We start from the raw sequence: 6000 nt of genomic DNA on the forward strand, positions 1-6000 counted from the left end.
GACTCGAAACGTTAGCTCTGTTTCTCGCTCCACAGATGCTGCTAGACCTGCTGAGTTTTTCCAGTGTTTTCTGGGATTTTTTTACGAGCCTAACAGTGCAGATAAACTCTGCAGAGCACGTGGTAATGGTGTTGTGAACCACTGCTTTTGACAGGAACTTCTGTTGGCTGTTATCAGGAGAGAAGGATCATACAAGTAGAAGGGAGAGAATGGAATACAGAACATTCCTGCCTTTGCAGTTATGAATACAATTATCTTATGAATTACCTTTTCTTATCGCTGTAGTTGATTGTACTCTGTTGTGTTACAGAATAGAAATAGATACACATTGCCATGGAACCATAGAAAAGTTACAGCACAGAAGGAGGCCATTCGGCCCATCTTGTCCATGCCAGCCCGTGGACACCCAGGTGCCCTTTCTAATCCCACCTTCCTGCACCCGGCTCATAGCCTTGCAGCTTACAGCAATTTAGGTGCAGATCCAGGTACTTTTTAAAAGAGTTTAGAGTTTCTGCCTCTACCACCAACTCGGGCAGCAAATTCCAGACACCCACTACCCTCTGCGTAAAAAAGTTCTTCCTCATGTCCCCCCTACACCTTCTGCCACTTATCTTGAATCTATGTCCCCGGTTCTAGAATTCTCCACCAAGGGAAACAATTTTATCCTGTCCACTCTATCTATTCCCCTCAAAAGTTTGTACACCTCACTCTCAGCCTTCTTTGTTCTAAGGAAAATAACCCCAACCTATCCAATCTCTCCTCGTAGCTACACTTTTCTAACCCTGGCAACATTCTTGTAAACCTCCTCTGCACTCTCTCCAGAGCTATTACGTCCTTCCTGTAATGTGGTGACCAGAACTGCACACAATACTCCAGTTGCGGCCTCACCAGTGTTTTATACAATTCCAACATTATATCCCTACTTTTATACTCTATACCTCTGCCAATGAAGGAGAGCATCTCATATGCCTTCTTTACAACCCTGTCTACTTGAACTGCTGCCTTCAGGGACCTGTGGACTTGTACGCCAAGATCTCTCACTTCATCTACCCCTCTTAGTATATTCCCATTTACTGTGTAATCCCTATTACTGTTTGACCTCCCTAAATGTATGACCTCATACTTCTCTATGTTAAAATCCATCTGCCACTTTACCGCCCACTCCACCAACCCATCTATATTGTTTTGGAGATTATGGCTATCCTCTACACTATCCACTACTCGGCCAATCTTTGTGTCATCTGCCCTCAGAAAAAGGGTGATCAACTCTTGGGGGAAAGAAATTAAGGGACACTATGATGTGGAAGACCGTACGAGTGGACAGGGTATGCTGGCAAACCTGTGAGACCGGACGGGATGGGGATGCTCGTGAACCTGTCCGATCAGCCAGCTGAGAGCAGTGCAGATGCACAATTGTGTACACGCATAAAATTTAAGTGTCCAAAATACAGGAGAAACAGTGCCGCACACCATGCGGCTGGGACACGGGACAATCACCTCAATTATGGAACAATCCCATAAAATCCAGGATGGTTGGTCGTCTTGATAGGTGACGTCATTGGCACAGGTCTGCTCAATGATATTTCTGGCGGCAGCATGTTTCTCATGTAGGCCAGCATTGTGTCTGCCGAGATTCTTGGCAGGAGTCATTAGGCATATCTTGAGGAGATAGTCTTTGCCACCCAGTTGCCAGCTGGTGATCCGGTTGGTGTCAAGACTGCACAGACGGCAGAGACAGAATTAATGAATTTTGACTGCTGCCAGGAAACTGGACATGGACCTGCATGGTGCATTGCTTGTGGTCACAACCAAACTGGACATTCTTTTGTTTCTTGTTACAGGATGGAATGAGGCCATTTGGCTCATCATTGCAAGAGCAACTCAGCTCTTCCCACATCCCTGCCCTTTCCCCATAGCTGTGCAATTATTTTGTTCTGCTGCTGCTTATCCAATTTGGAAGCAATGATTGTATCTGCCTCCACCACACTCTCAGACAATGCATTCCAGATCCTAAGCACTCACTGTGTACTAGGTTTTTTGTCTCTCATTTTGCTGTTGGTTCTTTTGCCATTTGTTTTATATTGGTGTCCTCTGGTTCTTGACCGTTCTACCAAAGGGAACAGTTTCTCCCTATCTACTCTGTGTAGGCTCCTAATAATTTTGAACGCCTCTATCAAACTCCTCTAAATGTTCTTCTCTTTAAGGTGAACAGCCCCAGCCTCTCCATTCTAGCCATATAAAAGGCTCATATCCTTGAAAGCATTCTCATTAGTCTTTTCTGCACCCTCTTTCCTGAAGTCTGGTATCTATATAAATGATTTTGGATGTGGGGACCAATTGTAATATTTCCAAATTTGCTGATGACACACACTGAGTGGGAATGTAGTTGGGAGGAGGGAGCAAGGAGGCTTCAAGAGGATTTGGACAGGCTAAGTGAATGGGCTAGAACATGGAAGATGGAATATAATGTGAATAAATGTGAAGTTATTCACTTTGGTAGAAAAAGGCAGAATATTTCTTAAATGGTGAGAGGTTGTAAAATGCGAATGTCCAAAGGGATCTTGGTGTCCTTGTTCATGAGTCACTAAAAACTAGCATGCAGGTACAGCAAGCAATTAGGAAGGCAAATGGTATGCTGGCCTTCATCGTGAGGGGGTTTGAGTACTGGAATAAGGATGTCTGGCTGCAGTTGTATAGAGCCTTGGCAAGACCTCACCTCAAGTATTGTGTACAGTTTTGGTCCCCTTATCTAAAGAGGATATACTTGCCATAGAGGGATTGCAAAGGGGGTTCACCAGATTAATCCCTGGGATGGCAGGATTGTCGTATGAGGAGAGATTGAAGAGACTGGGTCTGTATTTCTTAGAGTTTTGAAGAATGAGGGGTGAGTGACCTCATTGAAACTTACAAAATTCTTACAAGGTGTGACAGGATGGATGTAGATATGTTTCCCTCAGCTGCTGAGTCTAAAACTAGGGCATATAATTTCAGGTTAAGGGGCAGACCATTTAAGACCGAGATGAGGAAGAATTTCTTCACTCAGAGGGCTGAATTTTCTGGCTGACATGCGGGTGGCGGGGCCTGTATGTCAGCGCTTAACATGTTGCGCGAGCGTCCCGACGTCAGCGCGCGGCATCGCGATGTTTAGGTCGGCGCGCACGCTATGCAGCGCGATGCGCACCCGCCATTAATCAAAGGCCTTGTTAAGGTCATTAAGTCACCAATTGACGAGGATTTTGAGGAGCCCGTGCGAACTTCGGCTCAGTGCACTGGCCCAACGGGCAGGCAGGTAAGTGATTTTTTAACAAACCTCATCCAGTGGAGGGATGAGGTTTGATATCGGATTTAAAAAAGTTTAATAAAATTTTTGTGTACTTCATTAACATATCCCATCTCATGTGACATTTTCACCTGAGGGGGACATATTAATGATTTTTTTTATTGTCCTATTTTTAATCTTTCACAGCCTTTCAGCGATCTCCCTGAGGCACCATTTAGCCTCAGGGAGATGTGCACTCTTTCGCGCGCATGCGCGAAAGAGCGCACTCTCGCAGTTGGGGAATTCCCCCCAACCTGCACAGGAAGCGCATAGCGCTTACCATCGGGCGTCACGCTGGGTGGGCCTTAATTGGCCCACCCACATAAAATGGCGGCAGGGCCCGTTTCAGCGGAGGCGATCGGCTGCCCGCCAGCCACCGAGTCAATCGGGCCCGCCCGCCCGCCCGTCAAATGCAAAATTCTGCCCAGAGGGTGGTGAATCTCTGGAATTTTTTACCCCAGAGGCTTGTGGAAGCTCAATCATTGAGCATGTTCAAAACAGAAATCGATAGATTTCTGGAGACTAATGACATCAAGGAATATGGAGATAGCACGGGAAAGTGGTGTTGAGGTGGAAGATCAGCCATGATCTAATTGAATAGTGGGGCAAGCTCAATGGGCTGAATGGCCTACTCCTGCTCCTATGTTGCTCCTCTATCCTTTCAGCTTTGTTGTTCGCTCTCATCCTACATCCCCAAAAGGGAGATCTACCAGACCACTCATCACTACAATATAACTGTTTCAAAAGCAGACAAAAGAAATCCAACAGCAGCAAAATGTTGTTAGTAAATGTTAGAACGCAGTTATGGATGGGAGAAAGTAGACAAAGAAAGGTTAAATATAAACTAGCATCCTAGAAGGACAGCCAGCAATTAAACTTTATGGACTGGATCAGCCTTTTAAACAATACTCTTGCAGAGTCCTGAATGACTGTCAATAGCTGGATTTGCTGAGTGAGTTTAACACTTGGTGACCAAGTGCTGGGCAGACCAATTTCATGAAAATGTCCTACTATTGTTATGTCATTATTCAAATAATACCCTATTTAAACACTTTAATGAGACTTTTAAATGCCTCTGGCACATTTCCTGAACACGCACTGAGCAGTGTAATCCAACAGTGTGGTGGGTGGTGCATTTCTGGCACAGAATGAATGTGCGCTCACCATCCTCTGTAGTGGATCCTTAATGGGATTGAATTTCGAGCCAACAGATTTAGACTTGAAGCTTGGACTTTGTCTCCATCTAGTGACACAAGTTAAAGACTGTCAGAATATATGTTTGAGCTTTTCCTCCCCGATTAAAAAACATCAATTATTATTATAGTTTTGTAATGATGCCTGCCTGAGGCACTGACTGAGGCCAGGTGAGCTAGTGATAAGCTGAAAGGAGGTTGAGGCAGAGCAGTCAGCACTGCACTATATATACTAATGCATGAAATTGCTCTTTTCATGAAAATAGAAGAACGTGTTGTACATAATGGGTTAGATTCAGAACAAGATAAAAGCAAAATACTTTGGATGCTGGAAATCTGAAACAGAGACAGACTCAAAACGTTAACTCTGTTTCTATCTCCACAGATGCTGCTAGACCTGCTGAGTTTTTCCAGCATTTTCTGTTTTTGTTTTAGATTCAGAACGAATCTAGCAGCACAAAATTGGGCATCCATGAAGTGTCGTGGGCCATTAGCAGCAGCGGAATTGTATTCAAGTACAATTTGTAACCTCATAGCTCAGCATATCTCTCGCTCTGCCATTACCATCAAGTCAGGGAATTAACCTTGGTTCAATGAGGAGTGTAAGAGGAAATGCCAGGAGCATTTGTGAGCACAACAGCCTTGGTCCAAACATAGGAAAAAGAGCTGAATTCCAGAGCTAAGGTGAGAGTGACTGTCCTTGACAGCAAGTCAGCATTTGAACTAGTGTGGCATCAAGGAGCCCTAGGAAATTTGAAGTCAATCGGAAATAGGGGGAAAATTCTTCACTGGTTGGAGTCATACATAGCACAAAGGAAGATGGCCGTGACTGTCAGAGGCCAATCATCTCAGCCCCAGGACATCGCAGTAGGAACTCCTCAGGGCAGTATCTCAGGACAAACCATTTTCAGTTGCTTCATAAATGACCTTCCCTTCATCACAAGGCCAGAGGTTGGAATCTTTGCTGATGATTGCACAGTATTCAGTACCAGGCGCAGCTCTTCAGACACTGAAGCAGTTGTCCTTGCTGACTATGACTCAAACACTAGGAATTTCCTGGCATTCAGAGCAGCTGCAATCTTGTTATCTTTGAAGAGGTACTAACAACTCTGTACTTGCAGAGACCAAATTCCAAAGGAATTGTACAAAGGCCATTTACATTTCTAAGGCCAGGCCCAGCCAATGGAGATTACCTGTCTGATAGGACAAAGGAGCCTGAAATCTCTTCTGAAATTATTAATGGTTGAAACATTAACCATCTCAAGGATCTAGACAAAGGAAGATACATCATTTTTCCAAACCAAAGTGGAGAAGTAGGAATCATATCACATGACCCCCCCCACCACCTCCCCAGCTGGGAGAGCCAGTTATCCTGCTTTGTGGAGCTGCAAAGGCAGTCTGCCATCTTCCATCAGCCAAGCAGCAGCAGAGCCAGAGCTCTGTCCAGTTTGAAAATGCCTGCCTCCACCCCCCCCACCCCCCCATCTA

This window comes from Cetorhinus maximus, chromosome 11 (assembly GCF_964194155.1).
Source record: "Cetorhinus maximus chromosome 11, sCetMax3.hap1.1, whole genome shotgun sequence".
NCBI classification, from domain to species: domain Eukaryota; kingdom Metazoa; phylum Chordata; class Chondrichthyes; order Lamniformes; family Cetorhinidae; genus Cetorhinus; species Cetorhinus maximus.